The 21,559-nt window shown below is 30.6% G+C and overlaps 1 protein-coding gene across 1 annotated transcript in view; it reads right to left on the bottom strand.

Moving 5' to 3' along the window:
* LOC128385534 (uncharacterized) overlaps positions 1–21,559 on the bottom strand; it is a 44,470-nt gene that overhangs the window by 6,018 nt on the left and 16,893 nt on the right. The window lies entirely within an intron of this gene.

Genomic DNA, 21,559 nt, shown 5'->3' with positions numbered 1-21,559 from the left:
ACTCCTTCAATATATAATAATAATAATAATAATAAATGTACTTGGATCCATTTACTTAAATGTGAAATGTTGAAATATGAGCTTCCCTTTTAAAAGTAACTGATAATCATGATTATGATGATTAACTGAATCAACTGATTGATTAATTCAATTCCCATGAGATAATCATTCCCTTCATCATCATCATCACCATCATCGTGTTTATTATTATCACAATTAAGATTTGCTCTATTGTCTTTGTATATCCTTTGTGTGTGTTATTTGATATTTATCATTGAGTAATAATTACTAATCCAATGATTAGATTTGATTGTCAATCTTGTTAATTTATATATTATTATCATTTGTTTGAAGTTAATTAACCAATATCTAAATGTATCGTCATCATTAACTGTTACCACAATTTGTGTATTTGTGATTGTAATTGTAATCGTAATCGTAATCAATTGGATTTTTGTTGAACAATTTATTTCCTTGAACAATTTAATTTACACCAACAATCGTAGCAATTTAAAATGTAATTTTAATTTGTCTCTTGTATATTTACATTGTAATCAAATTTTTCTTTCCCTAAGTAAACATATTCATGGAATTGAAATATTCATGATTATCATTAACTGTTTATTAACAATTTAAATTGTAAATTCTCATAATGATTTGAAATGAATGAAAACTTGATGATTTAAAGCTTAAATTGTGTCACAATCACTTGATTATATATAATAGTAATTACTTTCTCTCTCAGTAAACAATCAACCAATTTAATCAACTAATTACAGGGATTTTGACAGAAAGTAAAGTCTACCGGGGATATTAACTGTTAATTGTTATTTGAATTAGATTTTTTTTTATATATATATTTACAATTAAATCCTACATAATTTGTGAGTATATATTAATAAACTGAGATAATTAAATTGTAACTCAGTGATGATTAAATGTTTTAGTTAACTAAATTATGATGATGATCATTATTAGCACCTTTCATCATTCACTTTCACTTGAATTAACAATCAAGTTTGAACGCAATTTAATAATAATGATTAATTGACCAACCAAACAACAACATCAACCTCAAAACATCATGTCATCAATATTATCCCCACCCATTGATTATCATCATCATCATCATCGTCATCGTCATCATCCTGATAACATCTTAACTCATCATATGAAACATTAATTTCAATGTTGATCATGAAACGATAACCATGATGATGAACTGAAAAAAAGTTTCACTTGAATTGATCAGTTGAGTTTTTTTTTCTCAATCTTCCCAATCAATTGTAATGATGAAAAGGATTTCAGATTAAGATAAATTGTTGATAATTGTCAGCTGAAGATGATGACAATTAAATTAATTTCCAGTTGAATTAACGATGAGCATTCAGAGTGTCATTTTGATATATATATTTTTCACTATGATATTTGATTTCTTACCATGTTAGTTGACTGGATGATAGAAAAAGTTATTTCTCTTGAAATTCATTCATTCATGAACTTTTCTCTCTCTCTCTTTTGCTTTTTTCTTTCTCTCCATGAATATCTTCATGAATTGTTCTGAATGAAAGGGGGAAGAAAACAGTTATCGGTCAATTTAATTGGATAAATTTTTCACATTCTAACGGTAAAAAGATTGGAGAGAAAAATTCTTAGCGAAAAAATTTCTTATTCCTAATTCTGATTCTGATTCTGGTTCTGATATTCATGTATACACAAATATACAGTCATCATCATGATGGTGTCTCATTTTATTACATGTTGACATTAAATTGTGATATCAACTGTAACTGTTGATGGTTTTTATCATGATTACCTGAGAAAATTTCATTCTTATTCAGAAAAAAAAGTTTCTCTTCCATATTCATATTCATTTTGATTCCCTGAAAATTCAGTTGGAATTCATTGAGAGAGATTTTCTTTCTACTTTCCTTTTCTTCAACGACACAAAGTTCTGCTCCTGAAATCAGGATGAACGTTAAATTATCATGATAATAGTTTGTTATTATTACCGAAAAAAAAAGAAGTGAAGAAAAAAAAAATTCCCACTTGAGAGTCTTGAATCATCATCATGAACATTTCGATTGCCTCTCTCATTTTCTGAACTCATCATGATGAATATTATTCTCTAGTCTCTTCATGTTCAACTCTCTCAACTTTTTCATTTCTTTCTGGAAACTTTTCCACTCCCACTCACAATCAATTAATCCGTTAATTAATCTGATTAATCGTTTCATTCAATTATACACTTGAATAAATTTCACAAAATTCTCAGATTAACCAAAAAATTACTAATCATCATGAAATCAACTCAACAATTAATCTGATTGGAAGATTAAATCTTCTAATTGTTTCCATCTCTGTTTCCCATTACTTTTTTAATCTTCATGATTATTGTAACAATTAACTTTTCGCAACTAATTCATCATAAATCATTTCAATTTCTCGGAAAATTATCCAAAGTTGTGAACTTTTTTTTTCTCAGAATTTTTTGATTTTCAAATATTCATTCCAGTTATTTAACTTTCTGAATATCATTCATCTCATGGAAAATGAATAATTCCGATTACACCCTCAGGGTGTCTGATGCACTCCGATTACTCTTGATTCAGTTGATAGGATTAATCGTTGAATCTAAATGATTACAATCAACAATTCTGATTTCACATGAGTGAACAATTAATTAAAAAAGATGAGCACAAAAAATGAAGATCATTTAACTAACTATACATAATTAAGAGGTTACAATTTGTTATTTTAATTGTTATTGATTATTTTTTTTTTCACTTCTTTTCTTGATTGTTTTGATTAATTTTCTTGTCATTATGATGATGATGAACATGATTAAAGTTAATCCTTTAGCTGTAATAGTTAATTGCGACTACAGGGAATGAGGTAAAAAATGATTATAATAATGATGAAAGAAAAATTGATGATGAAGATAATTATGCCTGAGGCAATTTAGACATCAACTTATTAGATTTGATTACAATTTATTGATTGTTACCGATTCAATTAACTTTACAGGATCATCATCATCATCGTAACAATCAATTGTAATCATTGGGATCGTATATCAGTTTGATTAACATCAAAGGGTGAACATGATTATTTAAATTGTGTTGATAAATCAAAGTTTCTTGATTGCTCATCAGTGTTTACTGATTTACCTTTGTGATTTGATTTCTCTTGATTTAATTGTAATCACAATTCCCGAAAGTGTTAATCATTCACAATCTAGATGGATGATAATGATAATCATTTTCAGGTTGAGGTAACAATCAAGCTCAACTAGTTAATCAAGTGAGTAAATTGTTGATCAATGTTAATAGTTGACTTAATTTCAAATCAAAATAATATATAAATCATCAAACCTTGATTATTAATATATATAAAGTTGAGAGATTGATTATTTTATATTAAATTTGTTATCTCAAGTAAATTGATAGTAACAATTAACTAAACAGTTAATCAAGAGCAAAAAAAAGTTTATATTAATTGTTGATAAATAACTTGAAGGCAAGTGAATTAAATTTAATCATTGACATGATTAGATGGTTGAATCTATTGAAAAACAATTATAAACAGAATCAAAGTTAATTGTTATTGAGTATTGGTTGACATGTTAAATTATATTATAGATTGTTGAATCTAATTGTTGGATTGATTGTTGATCCATATAATCAATAACTTTGATTGTTGGTTTAATTTGATTATGTCAAAAGTAAATAACTTTATCCACTATCCAAGTATCCAGGTAACTTATTATTATCATATTAACTGGATTAACTTGATAAATTTAGTTAATTGTGATTATGTTACAGTAAATTTGATGATTAGTAATCAGACAAATACAGTCAACTGCCAGATAATGAGACTCTCTCTGAAAATAGCTTAAAATCACTATTAACACAGAAAATTTAATTTCTATTAATTAATTACTGAAACACTTAATGAGCTTTTTGAGCCCCTTTTCCTATCAATTTACCCTTTTGAATGACCAATACTAATTTTAATCATTTTTAATTAAGAAAATTTCGATCAAATTTCTTAAAAATGATTAATTAACAAAAGTAAACAATTAAAAACACAGCTCGGTTGTCTTGGTTACAATAGAAACGTTATTTTAAGAGAGTCTCATTATCTGGCAGTTGACTGTAACAGGAAAACTTGATCATTTGATAAGACGAGGTTACAATTAGCAATTAAATGACAATTAGACTGAAATGGTTATCTAAAAAAATGAACTAATTCAAATTCACACCCAACTATTAGCAATTTAACTTTAATCAGGCTCAATAGTTAAACCATTAATTGTTGATCAAAATGGTTAAATAAATTGTCAACACCTTGATTTGTTTCCATGATAATCAAAGGTAAATCAAATTGAGAATCGTATTTTCCTTTGGTTTGATTAGTAACAATGAACAATTTAAATTTCTAGTTAGATGATAATAATAACAATGTTTGATTGTTATAACTTTTGATTCAGAAAAAAAAGTTAATTTAGTTGTAGAGGAAAAAAAATTTCGAATTTCGAATTTTTTTCTCGTTCTTCTCTCTCTCTCTCTCTCTCTCTCTCTCTCTCTCTCTCTCTCTCTCTCTCTCTCTCTCTCTCTCTCTCTCTCTCTCGATCCCATCATCATTATGGAAACATGATGTTGGAAATTTCTCTCTCTTTTTTTATTCTTTTCTCTTCATTGGAACTTTTCTTCCTCCTCATGCTTCTTGTTCAATTCGATAACAAGGTGAATGAAAATGAAGGAATAAAATAATAATGAGAAATTCAGTACAACTTTTGTTCATCACCATGAACAAGATGATCAGCTCACCCTTTTCATCATTTGAGTTCTGAGATTGGAACTCAGTGATTTTTTGTTTCTCTCCGAAATTCTTTCCATGTAGGTTAACATGTTCTTAATTCTGTCAGTTGATTATTTGGAATTGACATTTATCTCATTTAAAGATAATGAAACCATGTGAATTTTATGTGAACATTTATTTTTCATATAAGCTCATGAAATCGGACAAATAACTGACCAAAATCATCAATATTTTCAAAAGTTGTTACACAATTTGTCATGATTGTTGATCATCAACTCTAATTGAACAATATATCTAAAGTTCAAAGTAGTATAACTGATTATTTATCATGAAGAAAATGTTGTTCATCATCATCAGAAGTTCGGGTGATTTCAAGAGAAGAAGAATAAACAAACGAAAAGAAATAAAGTTCTATGACTTTTCAGCTCAATCGAAAATACTTTTTGACAATAATCTCTAATCCTATTTACCTTCATTTACTTTATGAACTTTGAGAGAAGAGAAAAAATCACCAAGAGAGAGAGAGAGAGAGAGAGAGAGAGAGAGAGTGTGATGTAGAATTATTAATTGAATCCAATTAATCATTAAATTGTTTATCTAAAACACTGTAATCATTAACAACACTAGTTTTCACTAAATGAACATTTTATTTTAACTTATGTAGAAAACTCTACGAGAAACAAAATATGATACGTAAACTACATCGATTGTTGTTGCCAACTGGCCTTTTTTTTTTTTCCAAAAAGAATGGCGGATGAAGATGAAGATAAGGACGAGGGAGCGAGGAAGAAGGGAGAGAGAGAAGGGAAAAAGTGGTTTGGGCGATGATGATGATGATGGTACCAGGTGAACCAACAGGTTTGTTCACCTGGCCTAAGTTATTGAGACATCTTCCGGTGGCCATCCTCGTAAAGTCCCTTTTACGATAATAACAATCCAAACGACTCAGTCAGGATTCCAGATCAAAGGTTGCAGTTAGGTTGTTCCATGTGCGAATACCAAGGAGTACATAGAGAATATTAAAGAAAATATAATGGTTATAACTATAAGTTGTAAATTGATTAAGATGATTGAATTTGCGTTAATTAATTTTTTTTTGTGACTTATGACAATAATAACTAATTGTCTAAGTACTTTTTCAATTTGTTTTGTATTTTTTTTGTTTCCCAACACCAATAATACCAGAGTATATATTATAAGTAAGATAAATTTAATATAGTTGATTATAAATCAGACCAATCCCATGTCGAAACTGGTGTATATGGTCTTTGCTCAATAGGTTCAACTGGGAACACGAATAATTGATGAAAAGCTTTCTCATCTGAAGTTAAGGTATGTAAATCAAGGCCTTCTAGTTCAGGGATACGGCGGTGACGAATAACTGAAGATGGTTCAGTTTCCTTTTTCCAATTTTTCCAATTTTTATCAAGTGAGATGAAGTCTTCAATTTTTTCTTTTGTTGGCAGCTTCCCATGTGTTAGAAGTAGCTTTGTTGCTTTTTCATAACATTTTAGCGTTGCTCGAGCGTCTCTTTCCGATGAATGTCCTTGTATCAACGATTTTGAATTATCTCGATCCCAGAATTTAATGGCGAAGAATTTTACCAGTTTGGAGAGAGCTATTGGTTGTTTATCCAACGATTGATTGAACATCGTTGCAGTATCGACAACCTTTACCCCATAATGAAAAATAAATTCTTGATCTATTCCTAAATGTTCTAGATCATTACCACCATGAACGATTACTCTTTTATGAGCCAGAATCTCCTTCAATCTTGATTGGACATTAGTTAAAGGAACTCCATCAGCAAAATCCTCGATTTGAATACCTGTGATGGCAGTTTTCGGATCTTTCATTCTTGTCCAATTTTTGATAGACGCGAAGTAAAGATCGTGACATTGACCTTTATTACAACCAACCCATCCAACCACATTGACACAACCAACTGTTCTTCCACCACCATAACCTTCAGCGTCGACAGCAACCGTTTTAATCTTCTCATCGGGGGGTCCAATTGGTTTTAATAGAGCCAAATACTGTGGATTGAACTCATGATTTCTTCTGAACCAGGGTTTACCTTCGTAGACCGTGAAACATTTACGTCCAACGCTATATGATTCTCCGAGATTTCCCGCAATTAATGTAATAGTTTTATCCCTTTTGGGGTTTTCTGGACAAACAGTTCGTACGTGGCCTAATTCCAAGCAGTAAGAGCACACTCTACACTGATCTCGCTTGTGATCTTTACCATAACAAGCGGTACAATGGCGATGTCCAATATTAATTCGTTCTTTACTCGGTAGTCTAGCGATGTTCATTTCTTCGAGCAATTTACTTCTCATTTCGATCAGGGTAGAGAATCCAAGAGCTTGTAGCGTCAGTTTTACGAATTTGGAGAAAGATGGATCGGTAGTAAAATATCTGTAATTTCTTTCTCGATTGAACGGGTATTTAAAGTAGATATATTCCGGTCGGATGTTTTCTGATTCTAGCCAGTGTGATGGTACCTTCCAACTAACGTGTACGACTTTCTTCTTTTCTTTCGCTTGTTCTTTTGATTTCACGAAAGTTACTGGGTTGAATCGTTCCTTCCGAACTCGATTTTTATCATCTAATTTTTGCGGCCAACGGTTCATTTTGAGCGAATATTATATGTTTTTTTTTTTTTTTTGTTAACCTAAATTTCCAAATAACTATGGAAATTTATTAAGGAAAGAAATAATAATAATAATAAAGAAATGAAAAATAATCAGTTAGTGAAATGATAAAAATGGCTAAATAAAATATAATAATGGTGATGATTGTTGGTTAAAAATGATTAAAATGCTGAAATTAATTGTGGTGATTGTATTGTCGGCGCTACTGGTATATACACCGAACGGGCTTTCAAATGGTTAACACACAAGATGTATAACATAGTCGGAATTAAGACACAGAGGAATATGAAAGAGAACCAATTCTTTTCCAACCAATACAAAAATGAATACGTATATTCGCTTTTAGCTTCCAATTTAATTTGTTGCAATTCGATCTCTTGCATGTCCACAAGCTCAATTTCAAAAGCTGGGACATCAGTTTCTAAATATCTTAATGCTTTTTCTTTTATATCAAATGTATATTGTTGTTTGAGTTGAAGTCGATCTCTTGTCCAATTAAAATTTCCAACAGAAAATGATTCTGATGGGGACAAGATGAATGGATTATTTGGACAAGTATAATTTTTTCCATCGATCGTTATATTTCGATTGATACAAAAAATATGGATGTTTTTGTAACCAAAGATTACTTGAGAAAACGAAAGTTTTGGCTTCGTAGGTGAGCAGTCAGAAATTTTCCAATAAGCATTTGTTTCTCGCAAAGTCTCAGCTTCATCACAATGAAAGTATTCATCAGTTGGGGCTGGAGCAGATACAGCTTTTATTTTGTTAGTTTGTACCGGACACAATTGTTTTGTGTATAAATCTAACAAGAATGTTTTTGGGCCAATATAATCCACCATGCAGTACGATTGATTAATTGGTTTAACCAATTTGTTAAATGTTTCGATTTCAACGAAAGTTTTGTTTTCGCTTATGATTGGTACACTATAGTCAAGAGTTATCGAATTATCATTATTATAATTACAACTGAATGTTTTTGTTTTAAGAATCGGGCATCGATTTTTGCAAGGTGGATCCAGTTTCAATGAATTATAGAATTCATTTAGGGTTTCAGTACTTTTGAAATTACTTATTGCTCTGGAGATAAGAGTGAACCGTTGGATAAGTTCAATGAAATCGACGAATAGAGTTGACATTACTTCTTCCAATCTATTCACTCTCATTTCTAATTTCTCTAAACTCTCAACAATAGTGTGAATATTTTTTGTAATATTACTGACAACTTTTGAGATTGATTCATCGTTGAATCTCGTAGTATTAACGGTTCTAAGGATATCATTACGGACGGACGAGATCTCGTTTCTATAAATCGAAGTTTTTTCTCCACTCCAAATCTGGACTATTGATGGTACAACTAACGATACACCAACGAATATCAGAGATGAAGCTAAAAAGGCACTTCTCTTTCTAGTTTGTTTGTATTCTTTACATAGGTTTTTGACTGGTTGGACAAAATGTTCTTCGTACATTGTTTTACATTTTCGTTTTAGTGATGATACTATTTCCTTCTTCTTCGTTGGTTGAGGGTTAATATTTGTAACGACATCCATGCCTAGCGCGAGCTTAGCTTGTATTTCTTCAACGGACATACTATGGCTTATATCATTTTGAACGTTAAGAGTTTTGTTTTTTAAGAATTTCATCAGGGTGAAGCAAGAGTAAGGAGAGAATTTACAGAATTCTTTTGTCGGTGGGCATTGGTGTCTGTTCAAAGATTGAAATCCATCTATTGTTTCGTTTTTGTAATTGAATCTACTTATTGTAGCATCAAAGAAACATTCTTGAATTAATGATCTTTTATCTGTCTCTTTGGGTTCATCCGCAGAATACGAAACATTAGGGAAAAGAGCTTCACATGGATCGACAATCACAAGTATGTGTTGGACGTCAGAACGCCCAATTTCTACTTTGGTATCTAAATAATTTAACACGTAATCACTCGAAGGGACAAAGTTCATTTTTGCTTGCACACGAAACGAGAGAAGTAACAGCGATGTGAATATACAACTTAACCGCGAAAACTTTTTCTTGTGATTTAAAAAGTTGATATGTTTACTTTTTTTTGTAGTTAATTTACGTTTGTGAGAGACACCATCGAGCAGCTCTTCGTCTGACATTTCTTCCGCCGTCGATTCTGGTTCAGTTGAGGCTTCTGAATCGACTAAATTTCCAAAAGGATCAGGTACATCTAAGTCTCGAAGATTCCTCGGTTCATATTTTTTTAGTCGTTCTACATTGTAAGGTTCGAAGCTTGAATCGTTAACAAAATAACTATTGTTTCCGATTTTTCGTGTAACCTTGTAGGGTCCTCGGTAAGCTTGGGTAAACTTTTGTGGTTTTGGGAGGATCTGAACAAGTACCAAATCACCGATGTTAAATTGAACATCACGATGATTATTATCATATTCAATTTTTTGTTTCCCCTTTTCGTGTTCTGCATATTGTCTTGCCAATGCTCTCATCTTTGGCCATTCGTCGCGTAACAATTTGTCATAGTCTTTCAGGTCGCGATATTTTGTCTTAGGAATATCGTTAAAGTCATTCGGCATGATTGGTTCCCTTGCATGTAACATAAAATAAGGGGAACAGCCAAGAGTTTTATTGTTTGAAATATTATAACAGAAGGTGGCGAGTGACAAATAACTATGCCATTCGTGGGGCCTCTCTTTTGTATAATGGGTGATAATATTTGTAATTAGTCCGTTGACTTTTTCTACTTGACCGTTAGTTTTTGGATGGTACGCAGTGGAATGCACATGTTTCATATTTAACCGCCACGTGAGTCCAGCGATAACATTGTTTAGGAACCCAGTTCCCCTGTCAGAAATCAACATTTCTGGTGCTCCATGTCTGAGGATTATTTTTTCCATGAGAAAAATAGCCACAGTCCGAGCACTGCAATCAACCGTTTTTTCAGTTTCTGCATATTTAGTAAATAAGTCGACGAAAACTATTATGTATCTTTCACCACCAGGGGCAACATCTTTAAATGGTCCAACAAAATCAATGCCGACTTTTTCGAATGGTCTTGTGGTTATTATTGGATTGAGTAGGCCCTTGGGTAACATGTGTTCAATTTTAACTAATTGACAGCTTTCGCAGGTACTAACATATTTTGAAATGAAACTAGACATTCTGGGCCAATAATATTTCTGTGAAATATTTGCGAATGTTTTTTGTATGCCTCCATGACCGGCGGTAGCATCATCATGGTACCTTTTACAAATATCTAATCTTAATTTGTTTGGTATCACAAGGGCAAAATATTCTCGATATTTTCCTCTCATTTTTCTGTATAATATGTTATCTTCCAGATGATATTTGTTTAATCTTCTCTGTGCTCGTTTTGATAATTTCGACCAATTTTTCAGTTGATCAATTATCACATTTATCCATCGATCTTTTTTTTGAGCTACAGCAATTGATTCATTTTGTTCATCCGGAACTAAAGCGGCGATGTTGATGACTAGTATTCTAGTCTCTAAAGGGTGTTTGATTTCATTAACTGTAGTGTCGATTGGGAAGCGAGAGAGACAATCAACGTCTCTGTGGGTTGCGCCACTCTTATAAAGAACATCAAAGTTAAATTCTTGTAACAAGAGAGTATATCTCATTAATCTTGGGGGCAATTTAGCTTTTGACTTAAGAAAGCAGAGAGCGCAGTTATCAGTGTAAATTTCGAAATAAATTCCTTCAAGATACTGTCGAAATTTTTCAACAGCAAAGATTATAGCCAAACATTCTCGATCGGCGATTCCATAATTTTTTTCGGCTCCTCTAAGGAGCCTACTAGCATAAGCGACTGGTCTGAAATGTTCTCCAGACTTTTGGAGTAGAATAGCTCCTAATCCAACATCAGAAGCATCTGTACGGAGTTGAGTGGGTTGTGTTGGATCAAAATGTAATAAAATTTGATCAGAAATCAATAATTCTTTCAACAACTGAAAAGATTTTTCTTGTTCTTCTGTCCAGAGAAACCGGACATTATTCTTCGTTAATCTTGTAAGAGGTTCAGCAATTTTAGAAAAATCTTGGACATGTCTACGATAATAAGAGCAAAGTCCAACAAATGATCTTATTTCGGTTATTGTTTTTGGTTGAGGTGCAAGCTTAATAGCCGACACTTTATCTGGATCAGGCCGTTGACCATTTTCATCAACGATGAAGCCCAGATACAGTATTTTTGTTTGGAAAAAATGGCATTTACTTGGTTTTAGTTTTAAGTTGTTTCGAATTAATCTAGTAAAAACCTGTTGTAGATCATCGAAATGTTCCTCGATTGTCTTCGAAAAGACGACAATATCATCCAAGTAAACAAGAACTTTAGAATATCTCATTCCGGAGAATACTGTATTCATTGTTCGGCAAAAGGTTGCGGGAGCGTTCACAAGTCCAAATGGCATTCGAACAAATTCCCATATTCCCTCTGTTGTAATAAACGCCGTTTTTGCAACGTCTTCTTGAGCGACTTTGATTTGATAATAACCCGAACGCAGATCTAATGAGCTGAATATTTTCGCTCCTGCCAAAGAATCTAAAGATAAGGAAATATCTTGGATTGGATATACATCTCGTTTCGTTATAGCGTTGAGCTTACGGTAATCAACGCAGAATCTTAATTCACCCGTTTTTTTCGGTACAATCACAACAGGGGATGCCCAAGGTGAGAATGAGGGACGGATGAATCCACACTCTAGTAAATTTTTTATAATTTCTTGAGACTTTTCTCTCAGTGCAATAGATTGACGATAAGGGTTTGCGTGTATTGGTGGTTCGTCACCAGTGTCAATTTTATGTTCATATAATTCAGTTGTTGATAGTTCGTGATCAGAAATTGCAAAAACATTTCTATGTTTATTGATCAAATTTTGGAATCGATCTTGATCTTCTTTCTTCAATTTCCCGACGTTGAGTTCGAGAATCGAAATTGGTTCAGGTGATTTTTCAAAATTTAAGTTCATTATTAAAAGTTGTTCTCCAGTTTCGGTTAGAATTTTAGTATCCGATTCATAATCGTTTGGGATTGAAGCAATGAAAATTTTCTTTTCTTTTACATTAATTATCAAGTCAGCAAGTTCCGATATGTCTTGACCAATCAATAGGTCAACATCAGCTGGTAATTCACTGATCACCATCACATTGGACTTAATGTTTACATTACTCACGCCATCGGCTACATTAATGTCTACTTTAGCCTGTCCCACAGGTTTTATTGGCTTATTATCCGCAGCGGTCGTGGGTGGACCAGTGTATCTTTTTATCTCAACGTCAAGCTTGGATATGGCCTTCAAAGTCATGACTGATAGCTCAGCCCCAGTGTCAACCATTGCTTTCATTTTTTGACCATTGACCAATACCTCAATTATTATCAGTCGATTTTTTTCTGCTTCTAGGTTGGTAACCACGATATTTATTGTTCTAGAAGCACTAGTAATTTGAGGGGTCCAATCGTCCGTTTCAGGTTCTGTATACGATTCTTCAACTTCTTGCTGGTTTTCTTGCGTTATTACAAAGTTTCGTTTATTTTGGTTGTCTCTATTTTGATTGTATTTTTGTATTAATTTTTGACAATTTGATTTGTAATGTCCTGGCTCCTTACAATAGTAACAATAGATCTCATTTGGATCGAAAGGTTGAGAGGTCGATGGTTGATTTTGATCAAAAGGAGCAAAATTATAACCTTGTTGATAGTTTGGGATTTGTTGATTATTAAAGTCTTGTGGTTGATATTGTGCTTGATTATTTTGAGGGCGCAATTTGTTTCTATAACTTTGTGAATTTCGCTGAGGTCGAAATGTATTGTTGAGATTATGAAAACCTTGTGGGTTTTGTTGTTGTTGGAATTGATTATTAAAAGCTTGAAGACCTTGTGTGTTTTGTTGATGTTGGAATTGATTATTTTGTCCTTGATTATTTAAGTTTGTATTATTATTTTGAAATTGCCTCGGTTGACTCTGATCATTGTAGTTCGTATAATTCTGTTGGAAACTACTACGTGGTTGAAATTGATTGCTGAAACCTTGTAAATTTTGTTGCTGGAATTGATTATTGAAAGCTTGAAAACTTTGTGGATTTTGTTGTTGAAATTGGTTGGCAAAATTGTACCCAGGGTATCTTCTTCTATTGTAGAAATAGGGGTTAGGATTTGGATTCGATGTTATTAATTTCTCATCAAAATTTCCTTGTCTTGGTCTCATATTCCGATGTTGGTCGAATTTGTTCTTTTGATAATAAAACTCAGCCTCTTCGGCCAAATTTTTCATTTCATCCAAAGAATTGACTTTGGTCAACGCAATATAATTCAGTATTCCGGGTAACAATCCATTTTTAATATATTGAATTTTTTCTTCCAATTCCATATTAGCATCAAGTTTTGCACACAAGCCTATCATCTCAAATATGTATGATCGAACATCTTGACTTTCAGATTGTTTTTTGTTTTCGATTCTCATTCTGAGTGTATTTCTTCGGAACGAGGTCTTTTTAAAAGCTAAGATTAACTTTGCTTTTAAGTCATCGTAAGTTGTTGGTCTTTGACCAGTGGGTTTAGAACGTATACTCCCGGTATACCAATCTTTTGCTGGTCCTTTTAAATATAAAGGTAATCGTCGGAATCGGTCAATATCGTCTAATCCAGCAGCTTCGGTGATTTGTTCAAATTCTTCAATCCATTCACCGACTTCGTTATTAACTCCATTAAAGTCTTTAATATTATTAAGAAGGGTATCTGAATAATTTCTCCTTACTACATCTCGAACAGGTGATTTAGATTTACTTCTCTCGCTTTTTCCAATAGGGTTTAAAGTTGATGGTTCACTCATGATTAATCAATTAGACAGAATAACAGAGACCAATTTTAAATCAAATGCTATTTAGAGATATCAATTGTTTACCAAAATAAGATAATTAAACAAATCACCAACATAAAAGTTTTGCACATCTTTAATATATCATGCATCAAGTCGAACAAGGATACTAAACTTATAAATTTCAACTATGAACCAAATAAACATGAGAATGAATGGTAACAGTAGTAATATAAGAATGATCACCTTTTTCTCTACGATTGATAGTTTTGACATTCAATAGTACAAACACAATTGGAACTAATAACTAAGTTACTCAATTGTCTCGACAAATTATTTACTAATGACACAAATTGAACACAATTGTAACTGATAACTAAGTTAATCAATCGTTTCGACAAATTAATCACCAATAACGCAAATGAAATACAATTGTAACTAATAACTAAGTTAATCAATTGTTTCGACAAATTAATCACCAATAACACAAATGAAATACAATTGTAACTAATAACTAAGTTAATCAATTGTTTCGACAAATTAATCACCAATAACGCAAATGAAATACAATTGTAACTAATAACTAAGTTAATCAATTGTTTCGACAATTAATCACCAATAACACAAATGAAATACAATTGTAACTAATAACTAAGTTAATCAATTGTTTCGACAAATTAATCACCAATAACGCAAATGAAATACAATTGTAACTAATAACTAAGTTAATCAATTGTTTCGACAAATTAATCACCAATAACGCAAATGAAATACAATTGTAACTAATAACTAAGTTAATCAATTGTTTCGACAAATTAATCACCAATAACGCAAATGAAATACAATTGTAACTAATAACTAAGTTAATCAATTGTTTCGACAAATTAATCAATAACGCAAATGAAATACAATTGTAACTAATAACTAAGTTAATCAATTGTTTCGACAAATTAATCACCAATAACACAAATGAAATACAATTGTAACTAATAACTAAGTTAATCAATTGTTTCGACAAATTAATCAATAACGCAAATGAAATACAATTGTAACTAATAACTAAGTTAATCAATTGTTTCGACAAATTAATCACCAATAACGCAAATGAAATACAATTGTAACTAATAACTAAGTTAATCAATTGTTTCGACAAATTAATCACCAATAACGCAAATGAAATACAATTGTAACTAATAACTAAGTTAATCAATTGTTTCGACAAATTAATCACTAATAACACAAATTAAATACAATTGTAACTAATAACTAAGTTAATCAATTGTTTCGACAAATTAATCACCAATAACACAAATGAGACACAACTGATAAGTTTACTCAATAACAAATTTTTCCCTTATATTGTTTATGACATACATACTAGTACATACTTGTACTAATTAGTAGATAGATTAACAAGGTAGAGAGGGAAAAAAAAAAATTGACTGTTTGTTACGAATATTTAAGTATTTTACATTTTGGAACTAGTCTGATCGATCATTATCGTTGATTTTTTTTTACACACATTATAGTTAGAATGAAAATCGGAGAATCGATTTCTAAATAATCACTTTGTTAAGTGTATCAGACTTTGAAGAATCGATTTTTAAATCATTTCTTTGTTACGCTATTTCAAATAATAATAAAGAATCGATTTTTAATTTGATTCTTTGTTTGATCTTATGTCGTAATATTATTCCAATGAGTAATAAATCCAGTGGATTAATTTTCCATTTACAATATGGGATCAGAACAATTAGCGTTCAAACTTCTCATTCTTTGTTATAAATATAAAACAAATCTTACTTTCAAATGGTTTAATATGTGTGGTCTCCACCAATTGACGCTCTCCAGATTCAAAATATCGATCTCCTTCTTGAATGGTTTCAATTTATTTATTAAATTACAATTTTAATTAGAAGGAGATAAGAAAAACAATAGTTCAAATTGTAAAAAGAGAAAAAGAGAAAAAGATAGAAAAGTATGAGAGAGAAAGAAAATCACTTATAAGGGGTCTGAATGATTCAGATGTCTCGACAAAACACAAATCACGTCAAATGGGTCACCATAAATGTGATGTAGAATTATTAATTGAATCCAATTAATCATTAAATTGTTTATCTAAAACACTGTAATCATTAACAACACTAGTTTTCACTAAATGAACATTTTATTTTAACTTATGTAGAAAACTCTACGAGAAACAAAATATGATACGTAAACTACATCGATTGTTGTTGCCAACTGGCCTTTTTTTTTTTTCCAAAAAGAATGGCGGATGAAGATGAAGATAAGGACGAGGGAGCGAGGAAGAAGGGAGAGAGAGAAGGGAAAAAGTGGTTTGGGCGATGATGATGATGATGGTACCAGGTGAACCAACAGGTTTGTTCACCTGGCCTAAGTTATTGAGACAAGAGAGAGAGAGAGATAAAGATAAAGAACAGAATTCACCTCGAATTATGTACATGGAACTTTATTTATTTTTAAGAACATTTCTTGTCGAATATGAAAAAGAGAGAGTTCTAAAGATGGATGATGAAAGTTGAGATTCATCAGAAGAAAAAAAAAGTGACAGATAAAAATTCCAGTTCCAATTTTAGAACAATTTTCTTCACTTCCTTTTCTCTTCATCTTCATCTACTTCTGAAAATTCAGTTTCAATGATGATCATCATCATGGAATTGAACTTTTCTCTTCTTTACCAATTAACTATTACGATATAATACTAATTGTTTGAAGATGATTAAGTAAACAGTGTATTTTTTTATCACTAATCTCATCATTCATCATCATTATCAACCCAATTCCCACCTTCAATTGAACCTAATGCTTTTTTTTAATATCATTTTGATTACTCAAAGAGTCTCAATCTTGTCAAATAAATGATTGAAAAGGTTTCATCATCTTCCTCATCTTCATCCCAATGTAAACTTGTAATTGTCATCATTTATTTACTTTATCAACTAATTTATCGAGATGATAATCAGAATCAATATTATCTATTGATTTGATTTATCCAATTTTACAATTTCAATGTTGAACAATCAACAATTCTGATTTCTGATTGATTTCCATTAAATTAGATTACAATTGTTATTTGATTGTAATGTTCATTATTTTATGATAACAATTGATTGTTACAAATTGACTTGATTATTTTGTTTGTAAATCATTTAAGTTAATTGTGTCTCTCTATTTAACAATTGAAATTAACTTTTTTTCCCCCTCTGATAAATTGGATTGTGTATTTATTTCAATCCAAATTTGATTGATAATATTAATTGTGAACCATTATGATAATATCAATAATAGATTAACATGATTTATCAATCAAACAATTTATTTCCATATAATTAATCATCAATCATCTTAGTTGATTTAATTGATAATTGACTTTGAGTAATCTTCAGTCCACTAGGGACAATTGTCTGTATACTGATGGTGATCAAGTTAATCACAATTAGCATGAGAATAATGAAAAAAGTATTTGATATTTTCCATTTACATGAAGATCAAGAGGATGATAAAGTTCTGAACTTTTTTTCCGGAACATTAAATCATGATGATGATGATGATTTCAAACTATTGATCTCATTGAATGATTAGATTATCTAGTAAATCACTTGTTGTTGGTAATTTCATGAATATAAGTTACTCTGAATTTCTGAAGATTACATGTGATCCTGAACTTTCATGAATCGTAATCAGAGCAATTTATTATTTTAAAAGTTTTCCTTTTCCTTTTTTATTAAAATTCAAAAAGTGAAACAAAAATCTCTCATAAACCTAACCCACCATGTAACATTTAACCTCATGGGAGATAAAGGAAAAGTTCTGGGAGATAATCATGATAACATTCATAAGTGATGATAAAAACTTTGGTTAAACTTGAATCGAGTGGGATGATAAGAGTTGATCATCATCATCATCATCAATGTATCAACATGTTATCCAATATGAAATGAAAAAAGTTCAGAGTCTAAGATAAAAGTTCAAGGGAGATGAAAAAAAAATAGAAACAATTTCATGATAATATTTTGATATAATGGTTTCATAATACTGAATTTACTGATGGCCACCATTTATTATCATCATTATGATTGTTGAGTCAGTTAATCATCAACAGTTATCATGATGATCAACTTGATTCATGGTATATTAATATGATTACAATGATTAATGAATTGTTGATTAAGAGAAATGATTCCAACAATTTGATCCCTCATCATTCAGATAAATCAAAGGTGATTAATTTGATTGTTATATTGTGAGAATGAAAATCTGAATAATAGCTGAAGAAAAAAAAGAATCGGTAACAATTTAGTTAACCAGAATTGATAGTAAATGAAAATTAATTACAATAATTTCACTTTCTACCGGTTAATTAATCTTATAAAAACTTTGATTGTGATGAATAAAATAAATTGAATCAACTGAGAATCCATTAATTGTAACTTTCAACCTTTATATTATAAACCAATTGTATTACAATTTAACCAAAGGATGTTGATGGTTTTTGTGATTCTATTTCATGATTAGTATTATCATGAATTTGATATTGGTTGAAAATGTTTGGTACCCCGGTGGGAAAATGGACCATGAGGATTTCATGATGATAATGGTAATGATTCAAAAGGATTATGCTGTTGTTGGTAATGTTGTTGATGTTTCTGTTGATGATTATAATCATCAGTTATCATCTGATGGTAATCAACAATCAACAATCATCATCATCATCAAGATGAATATCCTGTTACCACCATGAACCATTTTCCCACCTTCTCAATATTTATCCTCTCCTGCTGATTTCATATCAACTATTGGTTCATATGTTTGTCATTATCAAGTTATTAGTTTACTGACCATTAACAAGTTGACGATGACCATCAGCTGAGTAACATTACAATTCACTTTTCTCTGTCAATTTCCTATTATTTTGATACTATTAATTTTTGCTATTTGTTAAAAGCTTAATTGTGATTGTGAGTAAATTTTTTTTTCTGTTTGTTTGTTCACAATCAAACTGAATCATCATATTATTATTACATTGATTGTTTCAATTGTTGAAAAGGTTTTACATTCAATACAATTTAACAATGGGAAACAATTTACCAGGAAAATTGTGTTTGATTGTTGATTGTTGATTGTTGTTGTTTCCCTGGTAATTTAGATTCACTCCTTTTCATCAAATTCACTCTGATGATAGTTTTGTCCATCAACAATCAACATGAAATTTTCATCATCATCATGATACTCAATTCATTGTTAGTTCATAATTAGTTATCATTAACACCAAAGGTTAGTTTTAGGTTATCATTATCTGTTGAGAGTAAACAAGAAAAAAAAAGTTCTGGCTCTGAATTTACCATGAAACTCAATCTTTTTTTTCACATTCAACCTCTTTTGTGTTTACCATTTTGTTTTTGTTATATTGAGATAATTAGTTTTAATTATGATCGTTATTATTAATAATTTCAATTTCTATCTCCCTCAGAGTATAATTGGAATGGTTTAATTTAAAACTTTTCTTTGTTAATTGTAACTAAATTGAATTAATTTTCGTTTCGATTTGTTTATTGTTATTATTGTAGAGGAAAGAATAATTTTTCATTTAAAAGATTCAAATTCAAATCTCATCATGAAATGTTTACCATGAAAATAGAGAGAGAAAAAAAATTCTGATGAAATTTTGTTCTTTTCTAAGAAAAAAAAAGTTCAGACTGAATCTTTTTTCTTGTTATTTTTTTTCACTGATCTGATTCAATTGTATCATGATCATGTTTGAGAAGAGCTAATTTAACTGTTTATGTTTCTTTTGTCAATTTGTTTGCTCTTATATCAAAATCATCATCATGTTGATCTTAATCAGCATCATCGTTTTTACCCTTAAGTTTGCTTGATTGTTAATCCTTAGAGTTAATTATAATTTTCTTAGGTAAAGGAAAACAATTACAATGTTATAATGAGAGTCGAGTTGATTAATTTTAATGATCGTGATGATGATTAATCTTGATGAACACAAATTTCAACCAGAATCTGAATCAGTCTGAACTTTTCTCCTTCCAATTGATTGTTAATTGATTTTTTTCTAAACATTGAATTTATTTCTTCGTAAAAGAGACAAAGTTTATTTCCTGTGATTAGTTTTTCTTATCATCATCATCATCATCATCATCTCTCTCTCTCTCTCATCACGTAAACTAACATGATGATTACGATTTCATCTCGAGATTACCAGAACTACTTTCATAATGATCATCAGCAATTTGAATGATGACCATCATAATCATGACAATTAGACGAAGATTAAATAAGCATAAATCTAATCCTAATGGTAATCAATAAATTGTCTAAGTCGATTGCGATGTCATCACATCAGAATTGATTCATTGGGTATAATGAATTTCAACAACATGAAACTCAATTTAAATTGAAACAATGTTAACCCTTGATAATGATGATGATCAAATGAAACTACAAAAAAAAGGTAATCCCTTTTGTATTAACAATGTGAACTTTTTTATATCAAATCCCTTCAGGGAGTTTTTTTCACATGTATCTCCAAGGTTCAGAATCACTGAGTCTCATGAAATGTACAGACAGCAAATTGATAAGATGATTAATATCGTGAGATGATCTAGAATGAAGCTGAAGAAACAAATCTCATTAATTAAGCTATTTGAACCTTCATTTCATTGATTGTGACACGAAAATAAACAAAAAAGAAAAGGAGATTAACCTAATCCCTCACCGTACATCAAATCTTAATCCTAATCTCCTGATTGAAGGGTAAAAATGAAGCTTTTTCTGTTAACAATTAACCTATTCAACTTGTTGAACAATTTAAAATAAAAGTTAAATGCTAATGATTAACGTTTCGTTCAGGAGGAAAAGTATAATAACCAATTTCAACCAATCAAACAAATCAACATATTGATTAAGTGATTAAATTTTACTCTTATTACCAGAAATTAAAGTTAATCACAATATCATGAGATGATTAGTTGATTGTTTATCTTAATCATGTCTTCTTTTCCCCAAATGATTATTAGTTTTTCTTTTCACCGGGAAAAAAAATTAACTATTGACAATCAATGAGATATCAAGGTAACCATTCATCATTATAATTGTTATCCTGATGATGATGATGATAATAATTAAAGTACCAGAGGGACAATAGTTAACACTATGATAGTAAATATTATAAACTATTCAGGTAAATTATCAATATATTAATATGCATTAATTGTGTTGCTTCAGATATTGAGTTTC

The sequence above is a fragment of the Panonychus citri genome, unplaced genomic scaffold (assembly GCF_014898815.1).
Source record: "Panonychus citri isolate SS breed McGregor unplaced genomic scaffold, ASM1489881v1 Contig00049, whole genome shotgun sequence".
NCBI lineage: Eukaryota > Metazoa > Arthropoda > Arachnida > Trombidiformes > Tetranychidae > Panonychus > Panonychus citri.
This window is presented reverse-complemented; position numbering and strand designations above follow the sequence as displayed.